General features: G+C 37.5%; 1 long non-coding RNA gene across 1 annotated transcript; it reads right to left on the bottom strand.

Annotated features, from left to right (window-relative positions):
* Positions 1 to 8,380: 8,380 nt before the first annotated feature.
* On the bottom strand, positions 8,381 to 9,199 carry LOC134620036 (uncharacterized). The gene is made up of 3 exons (XR_010092072.1): positions 9,181 to 9,199; positions 8,953 to 9,016; positions 8,381 to 8,554 (listed from the first exon to the last, which is right to left on the bottom strand). It is a non-coding gene; the product is annotated as an uncharacterized LOC134620036 (long non-coding RNA).
* Positions 9,200 to 10,740: the final 1,541 nt, after the last annotated feature.

The raw sequence follows: 10,740 nt of genomic DNA, 5'->3' as shown, positions 1-10,740 counted from the left end.
TTGTGCTGTTTTACAGGCCCAGAGAGGAGGACAGCTCCGAGGCAGATCAGGGACTGGTCCTAGGATGGTCCGTCGGCGGTGGAGCTGGCCATCCTGGTGTCCCTGAAGAGGCCATGCCAGTCTCCAATGGAGCATTTCCTCCTCAGCCTTGTTCCTGCTCTGAAGAGCAGCTGGGTCCTTTTTATTTCTGTCTCTCTGTAAATACTTATATTTTATATATTTATGTTTAATGTTTTTCTGTTTGAGAATTTTAATATTATTTCAAATAAATTTTTATAGTGACTAATGTCTCAGTTCTACTACACAGCAAATGTTGGCACACGACTTGACACATGTAGAATTTATTTCATATTATACTAATGACAGAATATAGTAATACAGTGGGATGCAAAAGTTTGGGCAACCTTGTTGCAAAAGTTTGGGCAAACTTGTTAATAGCCATTATTTTCCTGTATAAATCGTTGGTTGTTACAATAAAAAATGTCAGTTAAATATATCATACAGGAGACACACAGTGATATTTGAGAAGTGAAAAGAAGTTTACTGGATTTACAAAAAGTGTGCAATAATTGTTTAAACAAAATCAAGCAGGTGCATAAATTTGGGCACCACAAAAAAAGAAATGGAACAAGTATTTCGTGTATATCAATGTGTGTGTCTCCTATGTGATATATGGGGTGCCTTTGTCTGGATGTGCTTCCCATCCAGAGCTCCACAGCAGAGAGGGAAGTTCCAGCGTCCTGGAATCCCTCTGTGATGGACCGCCAGTCTCCAGGTGAAGGCACAGCCGTTCTCACAATACAATACAGTTGATTGTCCCTAGGATCAGAACAGAATTGGGGAAAAAGGCTTTTAAATACGCTGCCCCTGCTTCCTGGAATGATCTGCAGAAGGAACTGAGATTATCGGAATTGGTTACCTTGGGAGAGTTTAAGTCTGTTTTAAAGGAACGAGAGAGTGGCTCTTTTACACAGTGTGATTGTTTTTAATGTACTCTTGGTTTGATCTGCTGTTGTATATTTTGCACATGTTGTTATGGGATATTGTATTTGTTTTGAATGTTGTATATTTATGTGGTATGCGTATTTTGACTTTTGTTGTCATGATGCCAGGTCTCTCTTGAAAATGAGATTTTTAATCTCAATGAGATTTTTTACTTGGATAAATAAAGGATAAATAAAAAATAAAATAAAAAAAGTCGTCCACTAGACAGTCCCAGATGGCCGTCGCTACCTGGGGGGTGATCTGGCACACTGTGGACACACCGACTCTGAAACTGAACACGATGGTCCTGAAGGAGTCCCCGGTGGCAAGGAACCTGGACAAAATTGTTCAAAATTAGTATTATGTGTACTGCAGTTACAAAATACATTATTCAAATTCCAAAACACTTTTGTGATGTCAGATTTAAATTACAAAACATAAATCTTACATAAAACATTTTGTAATTATAAGGATAATTACATAACATATATTAGATATAATATAAAACAGTCAGTTGTGTTTTGTTTTAACTTTAACATATCATAATTTGATTGGTAGCAACTTTTACCACTACAGTGAGCCAATCACTCATAATGCCTAAACATGTGAATCAGGTAGGAATGAAGTAAGACATTAATAGAAATAAAGAGTTGTATGTTGACATGTAGCCCTTTCCTTGCTTAAATCATTGTTGATATTTTTGAAAAATTAACCTGTGATAAGACAGCATATCAAGATAGAATATGCTAGAATCATACAACTAAAGATGAACAAAACTGTTCACAATTTTATCTAGCTCTCAGTTTTAAGAAAGGCTGGTGACCCCTGTTATAGAGCCTGACAGCTGCAGGGATTATATACAAATATTCAACTATACCAGAATTAAACCAGGTGTAAATAAAAAAAGGAGAGTATCACTACAAAGATTACCAACAGTGGTCTTCATACCACAGTGTGATATCAGCAAACACAGAGAGCATACATTGATAGACACCACAGCCATGCTATCATTGCAAACACTGAAAACAGCAGAAATCGAAATAAATCGGGACTTGATGAGACCTTTCGAGTATCACTAGAAATATTATAAACAGTCGTCTCCGTACCACAGTTTGCTATCAGTAAACACCGACGGCATTCACTGTTAGCATAGCAAATCCATGTTAGCAGTGTATAAACGATAGTTTAGCATATATTAGCACAGGTATCAATAAAGGACTACCGTTTTAAACACTTTTACTGACCTCAGGCAGATGGACAGACGCTCTGCAGGTGGGATTGAGCGGCTGTAGTTGGTGTCTCGGCGGGCGATCCTGGGACCGACGCGGGAAAGCAGGTCCTCAAACTGGCCGGGTGACATACGGTGGTATCGCTGGAATCGGCCGTCATCTAGGCGCAGCTCCTCGAGCAAGTGGTGAAACTCACCAAACTGCTCACGCCTCTGGAGGAGCTGATGGACCCAGGTACGGCGAGGACGTCTTTTACGCCGCTGCTCTGCTCTCCACAGTAGATAGACGAGGGAGACTTTCTCTTCAAATGCTAGCTCGACAGCTGCCATCTAGCAAAGATACTGTCTGGCACAACTTCCTCCCACATGTCCGGTTCACGTGCGTCAAAATTGCATATTTTGACGCGCGATGGATTTTTCTTGGACACGCGTTGAGGTGCGAATCTGCACGCGTCAAATTAGGTGCATTTGGGGCGTTTTCGCTCGTGCCTATCGCGTTCGGTGTGAACACACCGTTAGTATTTAGCCTTGGCTAGCGAATGTACTCAAAGTCCACGTTGAGACCTCAAGATGTTATGTGTTATCAGACTCTACAACCCAGCTGTCGAGTGAGACTATAGGAACTTTGGTGTTTCTGATGTTACTCAAAACACTCTGCACACTATTCCAAATAACTGGTTTGACACTGGTTAATTTTTAATTTTAGATTTCATCTTAAGTACTTAATTTGAACTTTCAGTGCTCTGCATGGTAGGCTGCATGGTGAGGCTTAGATAAGATAAAATAAGGACTTCATGATTCTTCTTAGGTAAATTCACTTGTCACAGCAGCAATAATAAGCGATTAAAAGAGACACAAGAGTAAAAAAAAAGAAAAGCAAAAAATACAAATAAAAAACCTAAGATAAAAGTGAATTACACAGACAAAATCCAGATTTGGCATTTGCAAATTAAGAATTACTGGTTGTTCAAACAATTAAGACTATTTACTTGAGCAAACATGCAGTTCAGGATTTTTTGTAGATCAGATACGCTCTACTGTATTAGAGAAAAGACAGTTAGCTACATGGAAGTTGGAAGTTTTGGTTAATCAGATCCAGTAAAGCTCCTGAAGTATATTACCGATCTGTTAAAATGTTACTCTTCAAACTTGTGCCCTCAAATTATATAACCAGAAATAATTTATATTTTCTTTCAACTAGTGGAAAGCAGAGGGAATGGGGTCTTTCAAGCAGTCACACTTCAACTGTGAAACTCCTTTGTCCTTATGGTGTATTGACACTATTGAAACTTTACAAAAGCAGTCTAATGTTAGAAGAGCTTTTAGGTAAACTGTTATTATTCTTCTTATCATTATTATATATTTTATTAATTATATTTTTATTATGATGTTGATTTGGGTGACAATTATTTGACAAATATTATATATTAATTTTCTAAACATATTAACCATCCCTATGCGTAAAAAACTCTTAAAAATATTTTTTTTCTTTTAAAGTTGTGTATTTTTTGACTTTTAAAATGTTTGTATCAGGTGTAAAAAGACTTTTTAAATAAAGGTGTTTTTGATGTGAGCAGCTGCTATTGCCTCGTTTAAAAAGAGGGAGGAGCAGATTGCGCCTAGCGTCTAGTCTTCGCGGTCTTTTGTCAGTTGCAGCCTTTTCTCTCCCTGGTGTTTGAGAACGTAGAGGACAAAAGGATACCAAAGAATCGAAAACTATGACAAAGGTAAATACTGAAAATTTGATAAGTTTTCATCAATGGTTGTTTTAGTAACTTTCTATAGTTGTCCTAAACGGTATAAATGGTAAATGCCCTGTATAGCGCTTTTACTAGTCCCTAAGGGGGAGAAGCATAACATCTTTAGCTAGCAGGTAGAACTGGGTTAATTTACTGTCAGTGTCTTTGGCAAACATAATTAAAAGTTAATTACAAAACTCTTACTGCCTATATTCTACTCAATAAAGTTCATCTTTTTTTTATTGTTTTCATTGCGCCATTCTCTCTATACAGTTTTTGAATTTACATACTATAACGTACATGACAGTTTTTTCTGTACTTCTGCAACCTTATTATTATTTATTAAGCATTTTTTTTGCCAATAATGGACTCAATTTTATTATGAAGTTCAAAAACCTATTAAACTTTTAAACCATTAAATCCACGAAATTAGATGCTCGTAAATGTACGAGACCCTCTTTACAGCTAGTATCCCCAAATATCTAATAATCCTTTCTAAAAGTATACAAACTTTGTTATTTTCAATTAAATAGTGGATGTTTAATGTATTCTTGAGCAGGTAAAATTTCCACTAAATTAGTTTTTGCATATTTTTGAGTATAGTCACTAGGGACCACTTATTACTATGTTACCATTTTTTTTTACTTAAAGGAAATTTAGGATTTATGTCTGTCAAGTCATTTGTTCTGGCATAAGTCACCATTTTGATATATCTTCCTGTGACTTTAAAGTCTGTCAGCTAGTTAGATACATTTTTGCACTGCTAGTGTTTGCTGCTTGAATTAGTCAGTTTACCATATAAATATATGCAGTGCCTTTCAGACTTTTAATTACACTGTTCATTTTGTTTAGTAAGAGAATCTTTTATATTGAATTATCCTGGGAAAAAATGAAAATGTTTGTATTTTTTTTCTCAAGGACTTTCTTTCATTTCCTTATCACGTTTAGATTCTTCAAGATCACAAACACCATCTTTGTCATGTAATTAACTTTCATATTATTTGTATTACTTATTATTATTATTATTTTGAAAAGTGATGGTCTTTGGGGCGTCCTTGAAAGGAGTGCATTACTTCATTTTTTTTACTAGTATTCAGTATATACAGGTCCTTCTCAAAAAATTTGCATATTGTGATAAAGTTCATTATTTCCTATAATGTACTGATAAACATTAGGCTTTCATATATTTTAGATTCATTACACACAACTGAAGTAGTTCAAGCCTTTCATTGTGTTTAATATTGATGATTTTGGCATACATAACTAATGAAAACCCAAAATCTCAAAAAAATAGCATATTTCATCCGACATATAAAAGAAAAGTGTTTTTAATACAAAAAAAGTCAACCTTCAAATAATTATGTTCAGTTATGCACTCAATACTTGGTCGGGAATCCTTTTGCAGAAATGACTGCTTCAATGTGGCGTGGCATGGAGGCAATCGGCCTGTGGCACTGCTGAGGTGTTATGGAGGCCCAGGATGCTTCGATAGCGGCCTTGAGCTCATCCAGAGTGTTGGGTCTTGCGTCTCTCAACTTTCTCTTCACAATATCCCACAGATTCTCTATGGGGTTCAGGTCAGGAGAGTGGGCAGGCCGATTGAGCACAGTAATACCGTGGTCAGGAAACCATTAACCAGTGGTTTTGGCACTGTGAGCAGGTGCCAGATCGTGCTGAAACTTATTTTTCATTTATATGGGCCGATGATTCATTTATTCATTTTAGTAACGGTATAAACAGTGAAAGGTGGTTGTCCAGATGCTGGTCGATGTGGGAAAAATAACTGAGTTGTGTGGTGGCTGCTAACCCGGAGCTCCAACAAAGGGCAGCTAGCTACCGGTGTATGACAGAAAGTACATGCGGGAAAAAGTGTGAGGTGAGGCTAACGCGGAGCTCAATCGTGGATCAGGCTGCCGGTCAGAGGGTGAGGTGACCTGAATTTCAGGTAAGAAGTTATGAACTACACTCTATTTGGGTGAGATAAAAAACCGAGTTTAGGTATAGTTTCTTTTCATCGTGCTGACTTTTTACAATCAGTTACAATAACTCGTACTGCATGCTAGCTAGCACGACGGAGTTTCTATACAGCTGTGTGTGTGCTATGTTACTGATGTTGAACTTTATGACAGCCTCCCCTGTCATTCTCTCGCCTGTTGAAACTTCAATCATGAAACTGATCAATGATCGGCTTTTCTCTCTTGTTTGTTTATCGCGCTAAACAACAGCAGCACGTTTAAGCTTGATCAGCTGTTTTTAGAATTCATTTGATTTTAATTTCTAGTATCAGCTGATGTTTGCTGGAGCCACAGCTGAAAAAAGGGCTGGTCCAAACCAGGAGATGTCCTTACTGAATCATCAGAGCTGAACAGGTGATGGAAAAACAGGTTTACCTTTAAGGTGACATGAATGAGTTGAAGGGAAGTTATGAACTGATTCTGAGAGACAAATAACACCAAGCTCCTTTTTTGTGTAGCTGACAGCTGGTAACTGTGCAGGGGCGGCTCTAGCAAAGCTTTTGCCAGGGGGCCAGGTAGGGCATTAACAGAGAAAGGTGGACACAAAGATATACTTTTCTTTCTTACTCTCATATAAAATATTTAGCTTTCAAAGTTTGTATAACAATACACAAGATTGGCTGTAGACCATTGTTAATCATTCAGAACACCGTGTAAAAATAACAAAAAGTGAATGCAAACGTGCATAAATATTTATTTTACATGTTTGATGTGTGTGGCGGGGCGTGGTCTGCAGTGCCGCTGCAGGGGAGGTGGACCCATGGGCGTAGTCTGTGCTCTCTCGGCTGTTTTTTGGGTGTGTGTTGGGCTGTGCGTAGAAAAGCTACAGCTGGCTGTGTGGGTAAACTGCTGATTTCTGATCCCTTGCTTCTTTTTCTTTCAATGTCAAAATGACCTTTTCTATAACCAAGAACCCTTGTACCATTTCTTTTCAAAATATTAAGAAAATCAATCCTGATATCCTTTCTTTTGCATTTTCATGATCTGCTCACCCAAGAGGACTTGGTTTCCTATTATAACTCTAGTCTCTAGAGTATTCTAGTCTGGATGTTTTACTCCTGACGGAGACGTGGACTTCTCCCGGTGAGTTCATCCCCTTCTATGAGCTTCTCCCTCCAGACTGTGTCTTTTTTAGCTCGCCGAGGCTCACTGGCAGAGATGGTGGCTTAGCTTCGGTTTTTAAAAATAAACATAAAGTTCGGCTGCTACCCTCCCCTACCTACCCTAGCTTTGAAGCACAGCTACTGGAGATGACTGGCTCTTTGACTACTCTGTGTGTTGTGGTCTATCGTCCGCCTAAGTACATCAAGACTTTCATCTCTGAATTCAATGACTTTTTAGGATCTGTTCTTTTTAAATATGGCTGTGTTCTTCTTACTGGCAATTTTAATATACATGTCTGCTGTATGAACGACCTATTGGCTAAAGACTTTCTTTCATTAACTGACTCTTTTAACCTCACTCAGTGGGTTAATGAACCAACCCATGTTAAAGGCCATACCCTTGACCTGGTCTTTTCATATTGCTTGGACATTTGCATCAAGGATATTAACAATCTTTGCTGTTGACTTAGGTAATACTGAATTGCACATTGAGGCCCTCACAGTAAAATCTAATTAGTTCCCAGAACTCAAAAAATATGGAAACTCGTTGCCTCAAAAAAATTGAGTAAAGCTTAGCTAAAAATGACTAAATTAGGACAACTTATTTATTTTGAGTATTCTGTATAAGCTCATTTGTTCCCAGAACTCAAAGAAATTGGATCAAGTTTACGTAAGGTGACCAAGTTAGGGCAGCTTACTCATTTTGAGTACACTGTACAGCCGTGTTAGTTCCCAGAACTCAAAAAAATTATGGAAACTCATTGCCTCAAAAAAACTAAGTAAAGCTTACTTAAGAAGACTGTTAGGACAACTTATACATTGCAAGTCTGCAGTATTAAGAATAACTTGATATTTCTGAATGTACAATACTAATTGTTTACCTACTGACAAACATTTCAAGTTCAAGTAAATGAAAAAAACAATTTGTGGTAACCTGAATATGATTAAAAATAATTAACAACACTTTTTGTAATGATGTTAAAATGAGCCCAACTTTTATTTTCATACACAACAAAGTATAACAGCCAACATACTGGACACTGTTCTGCTGAACAACAAACAATTATATTGCCATCACTGTTATAATCTTACAATGAAACAAAGTCTCAGATGTAATTATTCTGAAAATAAGTTTAGGCCTACCACAAGTTTGTTTTGTACTCACTTATATAATCAAAATAAAATATTTATTGTTCTGTCACAAGTGCAGTCTCTAATTTAAACAACACATTTGTTTTTCATTCCAACACAGGAGCTGGAATGTTGTAATGTTTTAAGGATGGCTTGTTTCCAGGCCAGGCATTACTGCCTGAATGACTGTCATGGATCCAGGTGATCCAAATGTAGGTGCAGAAGAAAGTCTTTAACTTCCCTTAAGTACAGTGGCAGTGGATGTGGGTTGGAGATGCAATGAGCTTGAACCTGCAGGCGACCATCTTCACTGACCACACCATCTGTGATGGAGGACTCATCTCTCCTGTTGTCCTACAAGCAAACAATCATATTTTTTGGAACATGAACTTAATTGCTTTCTTAAAACATTTTTTTCTGCATTTGGTATAGAACAGACTCCAATTTAGACAATCTCAGGCTCCCTCCCCACCGGAGAGATGACATTCAATGTCCCAATTGTCAGTCTGGATAGCCCTGACCACCATCCAACATACAATAATGTCATGAAAGCATCATTTTAAAAAGGGCTATGCAAACATGGCCAATAACTTTCATTCTAATGATGTGCAAAATGATTTGGGCACAAAACAAATTTTGCTGTTAGAAAACTTGCAGACTTCACTATATACAGTGTAGACCCTCTAAACTAAGTTTGGGGGATGTGATCTTTCAAGAAATGCAGTCCAAACTGTTGTTGTTTGTTTACTTACACAGCATGTCTTGTAGAATTAACTGGAGTCACCAGCAACAGCACAGTGCAGTCATATCTCAAGTCTAATAACAGAAGCCAGGAAAAGATCAGTAAAGAAACAACTTCCCCAAACTAAAGCAAAAACAAAACAATAAGTAAAACAGGCTGATCTAAAGTGTGATTAAAGTTCAGCCTGATTAATATAAATGTCACTGACAGTTGCTAATATATTTGAAAACCAAAATACCACTGAGTTGATGTCTTTCTTTCCAATAGCAGTACTGCTGGTCCCGAGCCTCAAAGACAGTAAGAAGCAAGCAGAGGGAGAAAAAACAGAACATTCTTCAGAAACCTACTTGATCCTTAATGGCTGTGCAATCATTGTAACATAGAGTTTGCTTATGTTGTTAAATAAAGGCTAGATTTGACATTAATAGATGCCACAGATGTTCAAAAGCTGCCACAAAGCATGAAAAAAAATGGACGTCTCTGAAAACGTCAGAGCAGTTTTGCAAATATATGATGTCTTGATAAATCGAGCAGATATTTGAATTTTACACAGCTACATTCACGCCTGAAAATATCTTAAAAGTTTATTTTTTGACCCAGAAAAAGTAATACGTTTTTTAGCCGCGGTCCTCCGCCATTGCCGCGCTTACAAGTACAACCGTGGCCGATAAATGCGATCCTCGTTTTCCCCAGACTACCCTTTCTGGGTCACAAAATGACCTTTTAAGATATTTTCAGGCGAGAATGTAGCTGTGTAATGCTCAAATATCTACTTAATTTATCAAAATATCACTTATTTGCAAAAGTGCTTCCACGTTTTCGGAGAGCTCTGTTATCCACCAGCGCGATAGCTGACCTGGAGGTCAAGGCTTGATAGAGTCCGCGAGCACAGCTAACTCCTGGCGTATTCTTTTCAACCCCCCTACGGTCTTTTACTACTCAGGTTAAACATGATATATATATAGTTAGTTAGTTAGTTAGTTGAAAAACCCCCCACACCCCACCCCTAACGGCTGCACGTCCCGAAGAATTTTGTGTTGGCTCTTATCTCACTTTTTTTATTTCAAACAATCAACAGAAAATTTCAACGACATAGTTTTATGTAAGGTTTTTAAGGCTGTGGTGTTAATTTTTAAGTAACATGAGCCCAGCGGCAGCAGCAACACTATTCTAACACTAACTAGCTAGCAAGATTAGAAACCTGGTGCTAAACTAAGAGAAGACACAAATCAGTTCTAATAAGAGTAAACATTTACTCACCAAGTCAGTGTATCAGGTAAAGATCCACAGCAATGACAACAATAATATCTTGAGCTGACGCTTCTCCAGGTTTGCTCAACATATTCCATAACAAATGCACCATGAACACATGGACTGATCCACGAGGGAGGAGGACGGTAGTCACGTGGCATTTTCAAAACACATCTTTCATCTTTCCGCCCTGAGAAGCAAAACTTCCGGCTTACTTAGTTTTTCTAAGTTAAGAAAACTCAAATAAATTGAGTTTATCAGCATTTTTGCATAAAAAGAACTGGCAACTTATTTAAATCGAGTTCTAATAACAAATTGATAAAAATTTAGTTCAGCCTATTTAACCCTCCTCTTGTGTTAGGGTCGGCACCGACCCATTTTAAATTTCAAATGCATAAAAAAAACACATACATTTGTTTATTGTATCAAGGCCTTTTGACTTTGTCAGGAACCTCTATTTCTACAAAATAAAACAAAATACAAATCTTTTCACTAAATTATAAAATGCCCTAGTTGAAATTATGACCTTTGTGTTGTTAGGGTCAGT

The sequence above is a fragment of the Pelmatolapia mariae genome, linkage group LG23 (assembly GCF_036321145.2).
Source record: "Pelmatolapia mariae isolate MD_Pm_ZW linkage group LG23, Pm_UMD_F_2, whole genome shotgun sequence".
Classification (NCBI taxonomy): domain Eukaryota; kingdom Metazoa; phylum Chordata; class Actinopteri; order Cichliformes; family Cichlidae; genus Pelmatolapia; species Pelmatolapia mariae.
Note: the sequence above shows the minus strand (reverse complement) of the source record. Positions and strands in the feature narration are given on the sequence as shown.